This window comes from Thalassophryne amazonica, chromosome 9, assembly GCF_902500255.1.
Source record: "Thalassophryne amazonica chromosome 9, fThaAma1.1, whole genome shotgun sequence".
NCBI classification, from domain to species: domain Eukaryota; kingdom Metazoa; phylum Chordata; class Actinopteri; order Batrachoidiformes; family Batrachoididae; genus Thalassophryne; species Thalassophryne amazonica.
The window spans coordinates 52,772,111-52,791,328 of NC_047111.1; the positions used below are offsets into that span (position 1 = coordinate 52,772,111).

Here is a 19,218-nt window from a genome sequence, read left to right on the forward strand (position 1 = left end):
TCTGGAAAGTAGAGGTGGGCGGATCGATCCTAATATCGATACTAACGCAGGTATTGATATTGAACAATCTTCGTGTAAAAAGATCGATACTCAAGCTTTTTTTCTCTCCTGCACGCACTGACTGCTGCGCACGCAGATTCATTAAAGTCTACTCTCTGTCTGTAAGAGCAGCGCTGCGCTGTGTCACACAACACGGAGCAGCGCACCCTTGTATTGTGGTTTGTCAGCCCTCTACCTCAGGAGATTTTGTTTTAAGTCGTGTTGAGTGATATTTTTTAAACAAAAATGTTGATTGTGATAATAAAGTATTTTGTTGTCACGTACAATGTTTGGTGAAATTCTATCCTAGGTCTTTTGGATCCTTTGGATTTATGAAGCTTAAATATGAAAAAGTATCGATATCAGCGATACTGGGCCTGTATTTACTTGGTATCGGATCAATACCAAAATTCCCGGTATCGCCCACCTCTACTGGAAATAACCAAAGCTGTGGTCCATAGGTCCATTGTTCAAACATTTTCGGTATTTATTTCACAATAATTAAATATTAACCCTTTTTCTTAGCCTAACATGGCTTCATTTATTCGTTTTCTACACCCACGTACTCCAATCAAGGGTCACAGGGGGACTGAGAGCCTATTCCAGCAGTCAAACGGGGACAGGCGAGGTACACCTCGCATATTGCGCCCATCCTATACTCACTCCACTGGCTTCCAGTTCGTTTTAGAATTGATTTTAAAATTTTAATGTTTGTTTTTAAAGCTATTTATGGCCTTGCACCTCCCTACTTGTCTGAAATTTTAACTTTGCGCACCTACAGTAGGACATTAAGGGCGTCTGGCCAGCTTTACTTAGATGTTCCAAGGTCAAGATATAAACGCTGGGGTGATCATGCTTTCGCAGTAGCTGGCCCCAGACTGTGGAATGAGCTACCTCTTGAGTTACGTACTATTCCTGACCTAGCACTTTTTAAATCTAAGTTAAAGACTTATTTATTTAAACTGGCTTTTAACACTTAGTGGGGAGGTGACATGTTCTGTTATTTTTATGTTCTTTTTTATGTGTTGTTTTAAAATTTTATTTTATATGTGTTTTATTTTGTAAATTTGTGTTTTTAATGTTAAGCACTTGGACACCAGTCGGTGCTGTAAAGCGTTTTATAAATAAATGTTGATTGATTGATTGATTGATTGATTGATTGATTGATTGATTGATTGATAATATTATCCAATCATATTGAAAACTATACCACATTATTTGTCTGATCATAAATTTTCCAAAAAGGTATAGTTTCAACTATGACAGCATGTTATGGAGTTATGGGGCAAAAAATGGTGACAAACGCCAATTTAAGTTTGTGCAGGGGTCCAAAGTTAAAGTTGCTACAATTTTGGTAAAAATTGGTACACATTATTGGTTGAGTCAATAGGATAATTAAATGGAATAGCTGAATGTTTTGTCTCCAAAGTAAAGGTCAAACCAGGTCAACGTCTATAGGATTCTATTACATATGGCACCCTCTAACACAATAAGTAAGCATGACTGATGGCGCAAACCATTCCATTTGAAAACCCCATTAACTCAAGCGATAAGTTGCACCGGTTTATTTGTGGGAATGAACTGGTTGCCTGCCTGGGTGGTTGCCATCCAGGACCGAAGGCAGTTCTGCGGTGTTGTGGATGTGTCAAAGTGCAACATCAGCACATTGTATAATATATATGAATTTCAAAGGGAGCTCAAATGTTTCAGTATTCAAAACGAATTATATGTGATAACTTAATCTGTTTTCATGTACCACTTTGGGGCGTTTTTAAAATTGCTTTTACTGTGAAGACGATACAACTTCCTGTTGCCCTTCGTGTGTTTCAGCCGCTTGACGCAGCTCTGAGTTTGACACTTGTTGAGAAACGCCCCTCCGCAGCTCTCTGGGAATCTGTCAGTGTGTCCTCGTGGGACACCGGTAATTTTCCAGCCTGTCAGAATTGATGTGTCACTTTTTGGCACATATTACCTCCAACAAAGAGTAATATTCTCACTTTTGTCTGTCAGTGAGGATTACCCAAAATATGCACCGATTTTTTTTTCATTAAAGTGGTGAAGGGGCGGGTCACGGTATATAATCAATAATCAATACAATTTTCATGACATCCAGATTGACTTTTTTTTTTATTTTGCTTTCTTCAGTGCTGCAAAATAAGGTGTGTTTCAGTATTAACAAAGTAACTCAAACAATTATTCACCACCAGCAACAACAACAAAATCTCAGTGTCACATGTGCTGCTGTATCTACACGTCATACAACATACATACATATAACTTTGGTGTGAAAATATTTGCAGGATACAAGTTCCTACAGGCTTTAATATAACAATGTCAGAAATGGAATTGTTTGCCAAGTTAACAGGCAAAAAAAAAAAAAAAAAAAAAAAAAAAAAACACTAAGATATGGACATTATAGGTCTCACCACTGCTCCACTTAAAATGAGGTGTAATGCCTGTTTTGACATCTGGCATCAGTGAAGTTATTACAGGCTGTTGTAGCTGAGGAGATCTCGGGCTTAAATTACACAGACACTCATAGTTTTTATTTGATCTAGATAAACGTTTTTCTTTGGTTAAACCACTTTACCCTATGGATCCATAAGATGTTCATGGGGAAGTGATAGAATCCACTTGACGATCACAGTGATATTCACTTTAACCCTCTGGGGTTCGAGGGCATTTTTTGGACAGGTCGCTCACCTGGCATAAATGTTTTATCATTGCTGTTAACAGCTCACCCTGCATCCCACAATCAAGTTTAATGTCTCTTTTTTTCAGGACAACCTGTACTTTCAAATTATACAACCCCTGGTAAAAATTATGGAATCACTAGTCTCTGAGGATGTTCATTCAGTTGTTTAATTTTGTAGACAAAAAGCAGATCACAGACATGACACAAAACTAAAATCATTTCAAATGGCAACTTTCTGGCTTTAAGAAACACTATAAGAAATCAGGAAAAATAATTGTGGCAGTCAGTAACGGTTACTTTGTTAGACCAAGCAGAGGGAAAAAAAATATGGACTCACTCAATTCTGAGGAAAAAATTATGGAATCATGAAAAACAAAAGAACGCTCCAACACATCACTAGTATTTTGTTGCACCACCTCTGGCTTTTATAACAGCTTGCAGTGTCTGAGGCATGGACTTAATGAGTGACAAACAGTACTCTTCATTGAGCCTTGTGGTTTTGACTCTTGCTTGCCTCTACTGGTGGTTGGCTCTCACTGCGGTATTGTATCACTTCCTGTTCTGGAGCACAGCGGTGTTTTGCTGTATCTGTTAGCTGTTTAATCTGCGCAGTTAGATTGATCTAGTTAACTAGATAACGATTTGTTTCACAGTGTAATCTTCACGTGCCTTAACTAAAGCACTCCCTCTGCTGAATCACCTCTAAATTATTTACACATTATTCACTTTGTGTGTTTGTAGGAATCCGCTAGCTTAGCGCAGCTACTAGCTCTTAGCCGGTTTAGCATGGCGGCTTCTCCTGTCTCTCCCGCACTTTTCTGCTCTGGGTGTGAAATGTTTAGTTATTCCTCGGCCTCTTTTAGCAGTAATGGTACTTGTAATAAGTGTAGCTTATTTGTAGCTTTGGAGGCCAGGCTGGGCGAATTGGAGACTCGGCTCCGCACCTTGGAAAATTCTACAGCTAGCCAGGCCCCTGTAGTCGGTGCAGACCAAGGTAGCTTAGCCGCCGTTAGTTTCCCTCTGGCAGATCCCGAGCAGCCGGGAAAGCAGGCCGACTGGGTGACTGTGAGGAGGAAGCGTAGCCCTAAACAGAAGCCCCGTGTACACCGCCAACCCGTTCACATTTCTAACCGTTTTTCCCCACTCGACGACACACCCGCCGAGGATCAAACTCTGGTTATTGGCGACTCTGTTTTGAGAAATGTGAAGTTAGCGACACCAGCAACCATAGTCAATTGTTTTCCGGGGGCCAGAGCAGGCGACATTGAAGGAAATTTGAAACTGCTGGCTAAGGCTAAGCGTAAATTTGGTAAGATTGTAATTCACGTCGGCAGTAATGACACCCGGTTACGCAAATCAGAGGTCACGAAAATTAACATTGAATCGGTGTGTAACTTTGCAAAAACAATGTCGAACTCTGTAGTTTTCTCTGGGCCCCTCTCCAATCGGACCGGGAGTGACATGTTTAGCCACATGTTCTCCTTGAATTGCTGGCTGTCTGAGTGGTGTCCAAAAAATGAGGTGGGGTTCATAGATAATTGGCAAAGCTTCTGGGGAAACCTGGTCTTGTTAGGAGAGACGGCATCCATCCCACTTTGGATGGAGCAGCTCTCATTTCTAGAAATCTGGCCAATTTTCTTAAATCCTCCAAACCGTGACTATCCAGGGTTGGGACCAGGAAGCAGCGTTGTAGTCTTACACACCTCTCTGCAGCTTCTCTCCCCCTGCCATCCCCTCATTACCCCATCCCCGTAGAGACGGTGTCTGCTCCCAGACCACCAATAACCAGCAAAAATCTATTTAAGCATAAAAATTCAAAAAGAAAAAATAATATAGCACCTTCAACTGCACCACAGACTAAAACAGTTAAATGTGGTCTATTAAACATTAGATCTCTCTCTTCTAAGTCCCTGTTAGTAAATGATATGATAATTGATCAACATATTGATTTATTCTGCCTTACAGAAACCTGGTTACAGCAGGATGAATATGTTAGTTTAAATGAGTCAACACCCCCGAGTCACACTAACTGCCAGAATGCTCGTAGCACGGGCCGAGGCGGAGGATTAGCAGCAATCTTCCATTCCAGCTTATTAATGAATCAAAAACTCAGACAGAGCTTTAATTCATTTGAAAGCTTGACTTAGTCTTGTCCATCCAAATTGGAAGTCCCAAAAACCAGTTTTATTTGTTATTATCTATCGTCCACCTGGTCGTTACTGTGAGTTTCTCTGTGAATTTTCGGACCTTTTGTCTGACTTAGTGCTTAGCTCAGATAAGATAATTATAGTGGGCGATTTTAACATCCACACAGATGCTGAGAATGACAGCCTCAACACTGCATTTAATCTATTATTAGACTCAGTTGGCTTTGCTCAAAATGTAAATGAGTCCACCCACCACTTTAATCATATCTTAGATCTTGTTCTGACTTATGGTATGGAAATTGAAGACTTAACAGTATTCCCTGAAAACTCCCTTCTGTCTCATCATTTCTTAATAACATTTACATTTACTCTGATGGACTACCCAGCAGTGGGGAATAAGTTTCATTACACTAGAAGTCTTTCAGAAAGCGCTGTAACTAGGTTTAAGGATATGATTCCTTCTTTATGTTCTCTAATGCCATATACCAACAGTGCAGAGTAGCTACCTAAACTCTGTAAGTGAGATAGAGTATCTCGTTAATAGTTTTACAGCTCCTCTGAAAAAGAGAGCTTTAAATCAGAAGTGCCTGACTCCGTGGTATAACTCACAAACTTGCAGCTTAAAGCAGATAACCCGTAAGTTGGAGAGGAAATGGCATCTCACTAATGTAGAAGATCTTCAATTAGCCTGGAAAAAGAGTCTGTTGCTCTATAAAAAAGCCCTCCGTAAAGCTAGGACATCTTACTACTCATCACTAATTGAAGAAAATAAGAACAACCCCAGGTTTCATTTCAGCACTGTAGCCAGGCTGACAAAGAGTCAGAGCTCTATTGAGCCGAGTATTCCTTTAACTTTAACTAGTAATGACTTCATGACTTTCTTTGATAATAAAATTTTAACTATTAGAGAAAAAATTACTCATAACCATCCCAAAGTTGTATCGTTATCTTTGGCTGCTTTCAGTGATGCCGGTATGTGGTTAGACTCTTTCTCTCAGATTGTTCTGTCTGAGTTATTTTCATTAGTTACTTCATCCAAACCATCAACATGTCTATTAGACCCCATTCCTACCAGGCTGCTCAAGGAAGCCCTACCATTATTTAATGCTTCGATCTTAAATATGATCAATCTATCTTTATTAGTTGGCTATGTACCACAGGCTTTTAAGGTGGCAGTAATTAAACCATTACTTAAAAAGCCATCACTTGACCCAGCTATCTTAGCTAATTATAGACCAATCTCCAACCATCCTTTTCTCTCAAAAATTCTTGAAAGGGTAGTTGTAAAACAGCTAACTGATCATCTGCAGAGGAATGGTCTATTTGAAGAGTTTCAGTCAGGTTTTAGAATTCATCATAGTACAGAAACAGCATTAGTGAAGGTTACAAATGATCTTCTTATGGCCTCAGACAGTGGACTCATCTCTGTGCTTGTTCTGTTAGACCTCAGTGCTGCTTTTGACACTGTTGACCATAAAATTTTATTACAGAGATTAGAGCATGCCATAGGCATTAAAGGCACTGCGCTGCGGTGGTTTGAATCATATTTATCTAATAGATTATAATTTGTTCATGTAAATGGGGAATCTTCTTCACAGACTAAGGTTAATTATGGAGTTCCACAAGGTTCTGTGCTAGGACCAATTTTATTCACTTTATACATGCTTCCCTTAGGCAGTATTATTAGACAGCATTGCTTAAATTTTCATTCTTACGCAGATGATACCCAGCTTTATCTATCCATGAAGCCAGAGGACACACACCAATTAGCTAAACTGCAGGATTGTCTTACAGACATAAAGACATGGATGACCTCTAATTTCCTGCTTTTAAACTCATAAAACTGAAGTTATTGTACTTGGCCCCACAAATCTTAGAAACATGGTGTCTAACCAGATCCTTACTCTGGATGGCATTACCCTGACCTCTAGTAATACTGTGAGAAATCTTGGAGTCATTTTTGATCAGGATATGTCATTCAAAGCGCATATTAAACAAATATGTAGGACTGCTTTTTTGCATTTACGCAATATCTCTAAAATTAGAAAGGTCTTGTCTCAGAGTGATGCTGAAAAACTAATTCATGCATTTATTTCCTCTAGGTTGGACTATTGTAATTCATTATTATCAGGTTGTCCTAAAAGTTCCCTGAAAAGCCTTCAGTTAATTCAAAATGCTGCAGCTAGAGTACTAACGGGGACTAGAAGGAGAGAGCATATCTCACCCATATTGGCCTCTCTTCATTGGCTTCCTGTTAATTCTAGAATAGAATTTAAAATTCTTCTTCTTACTTATAAGGTTTTGAATAATCAGGTCCCATCTTATCTTAGGGACCTCATAGTACCATATCACCCCAATAGAGCGCTTCGCTCTCAGGCTGCAGGCTTACTTGTAGTTCCTAGGGTTTGTAAGAGTAGAATGGGAGGCAGAGCCTTCAGCTTTCAGGCTCCTCTCCTGTGGAACCAGCTACCAATTCAGATCAGGGAGACAGACACCCTCTCTACTTTTAAGATTAGGCTTAAAACTTTCCTTTTTGCTAAAGCTTATAGTTAGGGCTGGATCAGGTGACCCTGAACCATCCCTTAGTTATGCTGCTATAGACTTAGACTGCTGGGGGGTTCCCATGATGCACTGAGTGTTTCTTTCTCTTTTTGCTCTGTATGCACCACTCTGCATTTAATCATTAGTGATTGATCTCTGCTCCCCTCCACAGCATGTCTTTTTCCTGGTTCTCTCCCTCAGCCCCAACCAGTCCCAGCAGAAGACTGCCCCTCCCTGAGCCTGGTTCTGCTGGAGGTTTCTTCCTGTTAAAAGGGAGTTTTTCCTTCCCACTGTCGCCAAGTGCTTGCTCACAGGGGGTCGTTTTGACCGTTGGGGTTTTTACGTAATTATTGTATAGCCTTGCCTTACAATATAAGGCGCCTTGGGGCAACTGTTTGTTGTGATTTGGCGCTATATAAATAAAATTGATTGATTGATTGATTGATTCATCAATCTGGCTCCAACTTTCTCTGATTGCTGTTGCCAGATCAGCTTTGCAGGTTGGAGCCTTGTCATGGACCATTTTCTTCAACTTCCACCAAAGATTTTCAATTGGATTAAGATCCGGACTATTTGCAGGCCATGACATTGACCGTATGTGTCTTTTTGCAAGGAATGTTCTCACAGTTTTTGCTGTATGGCAAGATGCATTATCATCTTGAAAAATTATTTCATCATCCCCAAACATCCTTTCAATTGATGGGATAAGAAAATTGTCCAAAATATGAATGTAAACTTGTGCATTTATTGATGATGTAATGACAGCCATCTCCCCAGTGCCTTTACCTGACATGCAGCCCCATATCATCAATGACTGTGGAAATTTACATGTTCTCTTCAGGTAGTCATCTTTATAAATCTCATTGGAACGGCACCAAGCAAAAGTTCCAGCATCATCACCTTGCCCAGTGCAGATTCGAGAGTCATCACTGAATATGACTTTCATCCAGTCATCCACAGTCCACGATTGCTTTTCCTTAGCCCATTGTAACCTTGTTTTTTTTCTGTTTAGGTGTTAATGATGGCTTTTGTTTAGCTTTTGTGTATGTAAATCCCATTTCCTTTAGGCGGTTTCTTACAGTTCGGTCACAGACGTTGACTCCAGTTTCCTCCCATTCGTTCCTCATTTGTTTTGTTGTGCATTTTTGATTTTTGAGACATATTGCTTTAAGTTTTCTGTCTTGACACTTTGATGTCTTCCTTGGTCTACCAGTATGTTTGCCTTTAACAACCTTCCCATGTTGTTTGTATTTGGTCCAGAGTTTAGACACAGCTGACTGTGAACAACCAACATCTTTTGCAACATTGCCTGATGATTTACCCTCTTTTAAGAGTTTGATAATCCTCTCCTTTGTTTCAATTGACATCTCTCGTGTTGGAGCCATGATTCCTGTCAGTCCACTTGGTGAAACAGCTCTCCAAGGTGTGATCACTCCTTTTTAGATGCAGACTAATGAGCAGATCTGATTTGATGTAGGTGTTAGTTTTGGGGATGAAAATTTACAGGGTGATTCCATAATTTATTCCTCAGAACTGAGTGAGTCCATATTTTTTCCCTCTGCTTGGTCTAACAAAGTAACCATTACTCACTGCTACAATTTTTTTTCTTGATTTCTTATAGTGTTTCTTAAAGCCAGAAAGTTGCCATTTGAAATGACTTTAGTTTTGTGTCATGTCTGTGATCTGCTTTTTTTCTACAAAATTAAACAACTGAATGAACATCCTCCAAGGCCGGTGATTCCATAATTTTTTCCAGGGGTTGTATATGCTATAGTTGTGTTTTAGAAGTTTAATAAAGGTTTACAATCAGAAATAAGAAAGGAAAAAGTAAAGCGGGAAATAATTTTTCACGCACATTTATTCAAAACACACAGCAAACTATAATAAACTAGTAACACATTACTCCTAAAAACGATCTTTGGTGTGTCACATGAGATGAATCTGCCCTACGATTGGATTTTGGAAAACGATGTGACGGTGAACCAATTCCGATTGGACACTCACATTGCTCACGTCATCACACAGCTTCTATGAGGAGTATAAAGCTGGTGGACGGTGACGTGAAAGTCAGCGGACTTAATTTTTCAGCAAAAAAAGTATGTTTCTATCTCATGTCATTAAAAAATTATTTCTAATTTAGTAAAGCTTGGTCTCAGCCATCGTATACGACAGCGTCGGCCCCAGAGGGTTAATGTGCGAGTGCAGGATTTTTTTTGCAGCCAAGTGGTTGTGTAGCAGTGCACTCTGCATTGTGTTATGACTCCGCCCACTTGCTCCCCTCGGGATGCGAACTCACAATCCTTTGCATGGGAGTCAGACTCTCTAACCAGAAGGCCTAAACCCAGGGCTCCATAGAATCCTTTTGAGCTGTTGGGAGTGAGGTTTACTGCATACACACAGCGACGCCTACTGGCCTCTGTTACACTTGTGTGGCACTGCATAGATTACATCTGTAAAAAAGTCATAGAAAAATATTGACTGCACTATAGCCGACAGCCAAAAAAGAAGTACAGACATGAAGGCCTGTAGGCAGAATTTTTAGAGAAGTGGGTCTTTTAACATGAAAAGTGGAGCTTCTTGTCAGTTGTTACGCTTCAAGGACTACACAGGCCCTGAAGTCTGTTCACCCTGTGCTTATCCCTGCATTCTGTAGCATGAGTCTACAATGTCCCATTGACAGGAAACCAGTCCATTGTTCTATGCATGATCAAAGACTGCTTTGATAGACAGTTTCAAAAACAGAGCTCTATATACTGTTGCTTGCATGTATATTTCATAAACTTTTGAGTGTCTTATTTTATTCATATTTGTTAACTTTATCATGACAGTATTCATATGGATGTTTTTTGAACTTCGTTTTAAATATAGACCCCACTTTAGAAATTTACATACACGAATACATTGTTTTTGACAATGAAAACAAAATATGAGGCCTTGAAACATGTTCAGTTGACACAAGTCTCTGGAAAAAAAGTTTAGTAGATGTGTAATGATTCAGTTATTTGTATTGCACCAAATCATAAAATTCATAATTCATTCATTTTCTAAACCTGTTTAGTGCAGTTAAGGGGGATGTGGAGCTGGATCCTATCCCAGCGGTAACTGGGTCAGAGACTGGGTACGCGCTGGACAAGCCACCACTCTATATAACACATCAAATCAGTTACAATTTGTATATTTATAAAAGTCAGTAAAATTTATTTATATAGCACTTATCACAGATTAAAATCATAAAGTGTTTCACAAAACAGTAAAAATAAAATCATAACATATCCAACTTTATAAAACATTATAAAAAATAGAAAACAAGAACTAACCAAAAGCTTGTCTGTATAAAAATGTTTTCAGCTGCTTTTTAAAAGAGTCAGCATAAAGACAGGAAGTGCATTCCACGGTCTTGGTGCTGCTGCTTGAAATGATTGATCTTCACAAGTTTTAAAATGGGTGTGTGGGACTGTCAGCTACTTTTCACCTGATAACCTAAGGGCCTGGGAAGAAGAGAACGCCAAACACATCGTCACACATCTGAAAGCACTATACACGATGACTATGTTCTATCTAGACCTTACCCATGAGCAAGCACATTCTTGACACTGGCAAGAAAAACCTCTCTATTTTTCTACTTTTCTTATACACTGTAAAAACTAAACTGAAACTAAAACTGAACCTTGAGGAACACCTTTTGTGACCTCAAGGAAGGTGGAATTATTTTGTTCACAATTTATATTACTGATCTGTGTACAAACTTATCAAATGCCTTCAATCATCTTTATGCAGAGGACACTAATCTAATGTTGTTCAAACTCAGTTTCATAAGCATTTGATTTTTTGCAGTTTGCTTTTGATGTAGTGCTGTGCCATCTGGAGAAATTCAAACTGGTCTTGAATGCTGAAAAATCCAAAATAATGTTTTTCAAAGTCACCTGTTTCCTTGGAGAATATGTCATTAATTAGAATTGCCCAAGGTAAACCTCTTGAGGTAGTTAGCATTTACAACTATGGCATTAATTATTGATATGGTGCTTTCTTGTTAAATTAATCTTAAACACTTCATTTCCAAATTAAGGGTGAAAGGCTTCTTTTATAGAAATAAGCCATGTTTTTCCTTAGGAGTGCAGAAGCTCCTGATAACTGCCTCTACTGGTGGTTGGCTCTCACTGCGGTATCGTATCACTTCCTGTTCTGGAGCACAGCGGTGTTTTGCTGCATCTGTTAGCTGTTTAATCTGCGCAGTTAGATTGCTCTAGTTACCTAGATAACGATTTGCTTCACAGTGTAATCTTCACGTGCCTTAACTAAAGCACTCCCTCTGCTGAATCACCTCTAAATTATTTACACATTATTCACTTTGTGTGTTTTTAGGAATCCACTAGCTTAGCGCAGCTACTAGCTCTTAGCCGGTTTAGCATGGCGGCTTCTCCTGTCTCTCCCGCACTTTTCTGCTCTGGGTGTGAAATGTTTAGTTATTCCTCGGCCTCCTTTAGCAGTAATGGTACTTGTAATAAGTGTAGCTTATTCGTAGCTTTGGAGGCCAGGCTGGGTGAATTGGAGACTCGGCTCTGCACCGTGGAAAATTCTACAGCTATCCAGGCCCCTGTAGTCAGTGCGGACCAAGGTAGCTTAGCCGCTGTTAGCTTCCCTCTGGCAGATCCCGAGCAGCCGGGAAAGCAGGCCGACTGGGTGACTGTGAGGAGGAAGCGTAGCCCTAAACAGAAGCCCCGTGTACACCGCCAACCTGTTCACATTTCTAACCGTTTTTCCCCACTCGGCGACACACCCGCCGAGGATCAAACTCTGGTTATTGGCGACTCTGTTTTGAGAAATGTGAAGTTAGCGACACCAGCAACCATAGTCAATTGCCTTCTGGGGACCAGAGCAGGCGACATTGAAGGAAATTTGAAACTGCTGGCTAAGGCTAAGCGTAAATTTGGTAAGATTGTAATTCACGTCGGCAGTAATGACACCCGGTTATGCCAATCGGAGGTCACTAAAATTAACATTGAATCGGTGTGTAACTTTGCAAAAACAATGTCGGACTCTGTAGTTTTCTCTGGGCCGCTCAACAATCGAGTGACATGTTTAGCCGCATGTTCTCCTTGAATTGCTGGCTGTCTGAGTGGTGTCCAAAAAATGAGGTGGGCTTCATAGATAATTGGCAAAGCTTCTGGGGAAAACCTGGTCTTGTTAGGAGAGACGGCATCCATCCCACTTTGGATGGAGCAGCTCTCATTTCTAGAAATCTGGCCAATTTTCTTAAATCCTCCAAACCGTGACTATCCAGGGTTGGGACCAGGAAGCAGAGTTGTAGTCTTACGCACCTCTCTGCAGCTTCTCTCCCCCTGCCATCCCCTCATTACCCCATCCCCGTAGAGACGGTGCCTGCTCCCAGACCACCAATAACCAGCAAAAATCTATTTAAGCATAAAAATTCAAAAAGAAAAAATAATATAGCACCTTCAACTGCACCACAGACTAAAACAGTTAAATGTGGTCTATTAAACATTAGGTCTCTCTCTTCTAAGTCCCTGTTAGTAAATGATATAATAATTGATCAACATATTGATTTATTCTGCCTTACAGAAACCTGGTTACAGCAGGATGAATATGTTAGTTTAAATGAGTCAACACCCCCGAGTCACACTAACTGCCAGAATGCTCGTAGCACAGGCCGAGGTGGAGGATTAGCAGCAATCTTCCATTCCTGCTTATTAATTAATCAAAAACCCAGACAGAGCTTTAATTCATTTGAAAGCTTGACTCTTAGTCTTGTCCATCCAAATTGGAAGTCCCAAAAACCAGTTTTATTTGTTATTATCTATCGTCCTCCTGGTCGTACTGTGAGTTTCTCTGTGAATTTTCAGACCTTTTGTCTGACTTAGTGCTTAGCTCAGATAAGATAATTATAGTGGGCGATTTTAACATCCACACAGATGAGAATGATAGCCTCAACACTGCATTTAATCTATTATTAGACTCAATTGGCTTTGCTCAAAATGTAAATGAGTCCACCCACCACTTTAATCATATCTTAGATCTTGTTCTGACTTATGGTATGGAAATTGAAGACTTAACATTATTCCCTGAAAACTCCCTTCTGTCTGATCATTTCTTAATAACATTTACATTTACTCTGATGGACTACCCAGCAGTGGGGAATAAGTTTCATTACACTAGAAGTCTTTCAGAAAGCGCTGTAACTAGGTTTAAGGATATGATTCCTTCTTTATGTTCTCTAATGCCATATACCAACACAGTGCAGAGTAGCTACCTAAACTCTGTAAGTGAGATATAGTATCTCGTCAATAGTTTTACATCCTCATTGAAGACAACTTTGGATGCTGTAGCTCCTCTGAAAAAGAGAGCTTTAAATCAGAAGTGCCTGACTCCGTGGTATAACTCACAAACTCGCAGCTTAAAGCAGATAACCCGTAAGTTGGAGAGGAAATGGCGTCTCACTAATTTAGAAGATCTTCACTTAGCCTGGAAAAAGAGTCTGTTGCTCTATAAAAAAAAGCCCTCTGTAAAGCTAGGACATCTTACTACTCATCACTAATTGAAGAAAATAAGAACAACCCCAGGTTTCTTTTCAGCACTGTAGCCAGGCTGACAAAGAGTCAGAGCTCTATTGAGCCGAGTATTCCTTTAACTTTAACTAGTAATGACTTCATGACTTTCTTTGCTAATAAAAGTTTAACTATTAGAGAAAAAATTACTCATAACCATCCCAAAGACGTATCGTTATCTTTGGCTGCTTTCAGTGATGCCGGTATTTGGTTAGACTCTTTCTCTGAGATTGTTCTGTCTGAGTTATTTTTATTAGTTACTTCATCCAAACCATCAACATGTCTATTAGACCCCATTCCTACCAAGCTGCTCAAGGAAGCCCTACCATTATTTAATGCTTCAATCTTAAATATGATCAATCTATCTTTATTAGTTGGCTATGTACCACAGGCTTTTAAGGTGGCAGTAATTAAACCATTACTTAAAAAGCCATCACTTGACCCAGCTATCTTAGCTAATTATAGGCCAATCTCCAACCTTCCCTTTCTCTCAAAAATTCTTGAAAGGGTAGTTGTAAAACAGCTAACTGATCATCTGCAGAGGAATGGTCTATTTGAAGAGTTTCAGTCAGGTTTTAGAATTCATCATAGTACAGAAACAGCATTAGTGAAGGTTACAAATGATCTTCTTATGGCCTCAGACAGTGGACTCATCTCTGTGCTTGTTCTGTTAGACCTCAGTGCTGCTTTTGATACTGTTGACCGTAAAAGTTTATTACAGAGATTAGAGCATGCCATAGGTATTAAAGGCACTGCGCTGCGGTGGTTTGAATCATATTTATCTAATAGATTACAATTTGTTCATGTAAATGGGGAATCTTCTTCACAGACTAAGGTTAATTATGGAGTTCCACAAGGTTCTGTGCTAGGACCAATTTTATTCACTTTATACATGCTTCCCTTAGGCAGTATTATTAGACGGCATTGCTTAAATTTTCATTGTTACGCAGATGATACCCAGCTTTATCTATCCATGAAGGAGGACACACACCAATTAGCTAAACTGCAGGATTGTCTTACAGACATAAAGACATGGATGACCTCTAATTTCCTGCTTTTAAACTCAGATAAAACTGAAGTTATTGTACTTGTCCCCACAAATCTTAGAAACATGGTGATCCTTACTCTGGATGGCATTACCCTGACCTCTAGTAATACTGTGAGAAATCTTGGAGTCATTTTTGATCAGGATATGTCATTCAAAGTGCATATTAAACAAATATGTAGGACTGCTTTTTTGCATTTACGCAATATCTCTAAAATTAGAAAGGTCTTGTCTCAGAGTGATGCTGAAAAACTAATTCATGCATTTATTTCCTCTAGGCTGGACTATTGTAATTCATTATTATCAGGTTGTCCTAAAAGTTCCCTGAAAAGCCTTCAGTTAATTCAAAATGCTGCAGCTAGAGTACTAACGGGGACTAGAAGGAGAGAGCATATCTCACCCATATTGGCCTCTCTTCATTGGCTTCCTGTTAATTCTAGAATAGAATTTAAAATTCTTCTTCTTACTTATAAGATTTTGAATAATCAGGTCCCATCTTATCTTAGGGACCTCATAGTACCATATCACCCCAATAGAAGACTGCCCCTCCCTGAGCCTGGTTCTGCTGGAGGTTTCTTCCTGTTAAAAGGGAGTTTTTCCTTCCCACTGTCACCAAGTGCTTGCTCACAGGGGGTCGTTTTGACCGTTGGGGTTTTTACGTAATTATTGTATGGCCTTGCCTTACAATATAAAGCGCCTTGGGGCAACTGTTTGTTGTGATTTGGTGCTATATAAATAAAATTGATGAATTGATGATAACTGTTATCTTCTTGCCTGTACTGGACTATGGTGATGTGTATATGTACACTTCAACCAACTGTCCACAGTCCTTGACCATTTGTGCTCTGAGATTCATCACTGGTTGTGGCTGCCTCACCCACCACTGTGAGTTCTATGCTAATGCTGGCATGCCTTCTTTGAATGTAAGGCAATATAGACATTGGATGACTCTGGTTTACAAAGCTGTTATTGGGTTGGTTCTGATTTTTTTTTATCCAGTTTACTTTAGAGATCCGAAAACCATTATGCTTTGTGCTCGAATGACATGTTGTGCTTTCGTGTACCTTGTGTTCACACTGAAATAGGAAAGAAACCTTTGAGTTTTTCTGCTCCCACTGATTGGAATGTCTTCCAATCTGAATTGAAACTGTATGGGTTGATTTCTTTGAATGCTTTCAGCTCTATTTTAAGATACCATGAATGGAATTTTTTGCATAGTGTCTGTTTTTAAATTTTAAACTGTTTTAACTTCTATACTGTTACTATGATCGAGCTGACTGTTTTATCTGTAAATTGCTTATATTTTATTTAACATTCTTTTGATGTTGACTCATGTATTATGACGTGCTGCTGCCTTCCTTGGCTAGGTCACCCTTGTAAATGAGGTTTTGATCTGAATGGGCTTTTATCTGGTTAAATAAAGGTTATATATACACGTGTTCAAATGTGTCAAATTTAGAATTCTGTCATCATAAAGCTGAAGAAAGATTTGTAAATTAAAGCTATTCTTCCACCTTGTTTTATATCATGAGCAATATGGGCATTTGTATGTCCAGAAGGAGAGGCTTAATTACTGGTATATTGTAATTACTGGTATAATTACTGGTATATCTAATAAGTGTTTCAAAATGTATTCATTTATCAACACTGATTTACAAGAACAGTGATCAAATATGAATAAAAGTAAAAGACTGACTGGATAATATGGAGCGCCTTGGGGCAACTGTTTGTTGTGATTTGGCGCTATATAAGAAAAAAGTTGATTGATTGATTGATTGATTGATTTGATAGACAACACATGTAAGCTGGGAATTGATCAGGTGTCAGTCAGATGTCTCATTTTAGGGATACAACATTGAGTGGTCCAACATAAGTGTACTGAAAGAGACACTGTTCTGGTTTTGCTTAGTGACAGACATGCATTTTAAAACAACTGATTTTATTGTTTTGAGCAAACCAATAACGGATGATTTAACATTTCAAGCCTGTGATGTCAGAGGAAGTGTAAATTTGATAGCTTAACTATTTGTATATGTTCTTTGATAGCACCTGTACCTGGATGTGTTGCTGTATGTGGTTAAATGATATAAAATAAATTTTGAAAACATAAAAGGTTAATTTGGTGGTTCAACGCAGTTGGAACCAATATGCAGCCGGTCTGCTCTGTGTCAGTCTGATCCCGTCAGATCTCAGAAGCTAAGCAATGCAGGATCTGGTTAGTAATTGGATGGGAGACCTCTTTGGAACACCAGCGGCTGTGTGTGTTTCTCCAGGTAACACTGGAGTTGCGTCAGGAAGGGCATCCGGTATGAAACCAAATACCAGTGTGGATCTACTGTATCCGCTGTGGCAACCCCGGACAAAAACGGGAGCAGCTGAATGAACAACAGCACAGTGGGAACCAAAATGTCGCCATGTTCTGAGTTGACACCACTCTGTCAATTAAGGCACACTACTGCTAACAGGAAAAGAAAAGAAATACAAAACAGAAAACAGATGTGAGTGACCGAGCTCCTCACCCTATCTCTAAGGGAGCGCCCAACCACCCTGCGGAGGAAACTCATCTCGGCCGCTTGTACCTGCGATCTCGTTCTTTCGGTCATGAGCCAAATCTCATGACCATAGGTGAGGATCGGAACGTAGATCGATTGGTAAATCGAGAGCTTTGCCCCCCTACTCAGCTCTCTCTTCACCACGACGGTCCGATACAGCGACCGCATCACTGCAGACACTGCACCGATCCGTCTATCGATCTCACGCTCCATCTGTCCCTCACTCGTGAATAAGACCCCGAGATACTTAAACTCCTCCACTTGAGGCAAGGACACTCCACCGACCTGAAGAGGTCAAAGCACCTTTTTCCGGTCGAGAACCATGGCCTTGGATTTGGAGGTGCTGATTTTCATCCCGGACGCCTCACACTCGGCTGCAAACCGCCCCAGTGCACGCTGAAGGTCCTGATTTGACGAAGCCAACAGAACCACATCATCCTCAAACAGCAGAGACAAGATTCTGTGGTTCCCAAACCAGACCCCCTCTACACCCTGGCTGCGCCTAGAAATTCTGTCCATAAAAATAATGAACAGAACCGGTGACAAAGGGCAGGCCTGGCGGAGGCCAACGTGCACTGGAAACAGGTTTGACTTACTACCAGCAATGCGAACCAAGCTCCTGCTGTGGTCGTACAGGGACCGGATAGCCCTTAGCAAAGGACCCTGGACCCCGTACTCCCGGAGCACTCCCCACAGGGTGCCCCGAGGGACACAGTCGAACGCCTTCTCCAGATCCACAAAACACATGTGGACTGGTTGGGCGAACTCCCATGAACCCTCGAGCACCCGATGGAGCGTGTAGAGCTGGTCCAGTGTGCTGCGACAAGGACAAAAACCACACTGCTCCTCCTGAATCCGAGGTTCGACCATCGGTCGAATTCTCCTCTCCAGTACTGTGGAATAGACCTTACCGGGAGGCTGAGGAGTGTGATCCCCCTATAGTTGGAACACACCCTCCGGTCCCCCTTCTTAAACAGAGGGACCACCACCCCGGTCTGCCAATCCAGATGCACTGTCCCCGATCGCCACGCGATGTTGCAGAGGCGTGTCAGCCAAGACAGTCCCACAACATCCAGAGACTTAAGGTGCTCAGGATGGATTTCATCCACTCCAGGAGCCTTGCCACCGAGGAGCTTTCCAACCACCTCGGTGACTTCTGCCTGGGTAATGGATGAGTCCGCCTCTGGGTCCCCAGTCTCTGCCTCCTCTTCGGAAGACGTGACGATGGGATTGAGGAGATCCTCGAAGTACTCCTTCCACCGCCCAACAACATCCCCAGTCAGAGTCAACAGCTCTCCACCTGCCAGAATCTCTTCGAGGCCGACCGATAGTCCTCCTCCATAGCCTCCCTGAACTCCTCCCAGACCCGAGTTTTTGCCTCTGCGACTGCATGGGCTGCGGCACGCTTGGCCTGCCGGTACCTGTCAGCTGCCTCTGGGGTTCCACCTACCAACAAAGATAAGTAGGACTCCTTCTTCAGCTTGACAGCCGCATCAGCAATGGAGGTGGAGAACATGGTCCACTCGGACTCCATGTCTCCATGTCTATGAAAAATTATTTTTTCTAATTTGTCTTAAATGGGAAACATCAAGTAAAGCAGGTCTTCCAGTCTCAAAGTATTACTTACTTATTTAAA

The 19,218-nt window shown here is 40.7% G+C and overlaps 1 long non-coding RNA gene across 1 annotated transcript; it reads right to left on the reverse strand.

Moving 5' to 3' along the window:
* Positions 1-1,333: 1,333 nt before the first annotated feature.
* LOC117516532 lies at positions 1,334-17,801 on the reverse strand. The gene is made up of 3 exons (XR_004562453.1): positions 17,789-17,801; positions 14,094-14,096; positions 1,334-1,447 (listed from the first exon to the last, which is right to left on the reverse strand). It is a non-coding gene; the product is annotated as an uncharacterized LOC117516532 (long non-coding RNA).
* Between the last annotated feature and the right edge of the window lie 1,417 nt (positions 17,802-19,218).